Source organism: Orycteropus afer, unplaced genomic scaffold, assembly GCF_000298275.1.
Source record: "Orycteropus afer afer isolate SDZICR_OR568_19922 unplaced genomic scaffold, OryAfe1.0 scaffold00058, whole genome shotgun sequence".
Taxonomy (NCBI): domain Eukaryota; kingdom Metazoa; phylum Chordata; class Mammalia; order Tubulidentata; family Orycteropodidae; genus Orycteropus; species Orycteropus afer.
Genome location: NW_006921645.1, coordinates 942,579 through 943,161, shown reverse-complemented (window position 1 = coordinate 943,161; position 583 = coordinate 942,579).

Below are 583 nucleotides of genomic sequence, written 5' to 3'. Positions count from 1 at the left end.
CTGCAAAAGTGTAATCTTTGTATCTGCTTCAGCCCCGGCCCCAGGAAGCGCGCGAGTCTGGTGCGCCCTCCCAGCCCCCGCCGCGCAGACAGCCTTGGGCTAGAGGACTTGGACCGTGGGGCTGGGGCCTCGCCCCTGGGGTTGGAGCGGCCAAGCCTCTGCCTTCTTTGCGCCGCAGTCTTGTCACCGCGAGAGAGCAGCCAGCCAGGAGCAGGGCTTTGTATTGCGATTGGCACTTTATGCTGACCATCGGTAACGGACATTTATCACTGGAGTTTTTAAAATATTAAATAAACGGTTATTTTACAGGCATTGCAAGATGGGTAATTTCCTGTGAAAATGCTGGAGACTAGGGGGCTCCTTTCGAGAGGAGGAGGTCTCTTACCTACTCCAACCTGTTTCATTTCCCTATCCCCGCCCTATTAGGGAGATATCGATGGGTGGGTGGAGAAACCCTGTCCAGGTGGTTGTTTGCCTCAGACCCCATTCCTTGTTTGTTTTCTTGCCTTTCTTCGCCTCTCCGGTCTTAGGGTCTCAGCTTCATCCACTCCCCTTATCCAAAGGGCTGTGAGTTTACAAAGAA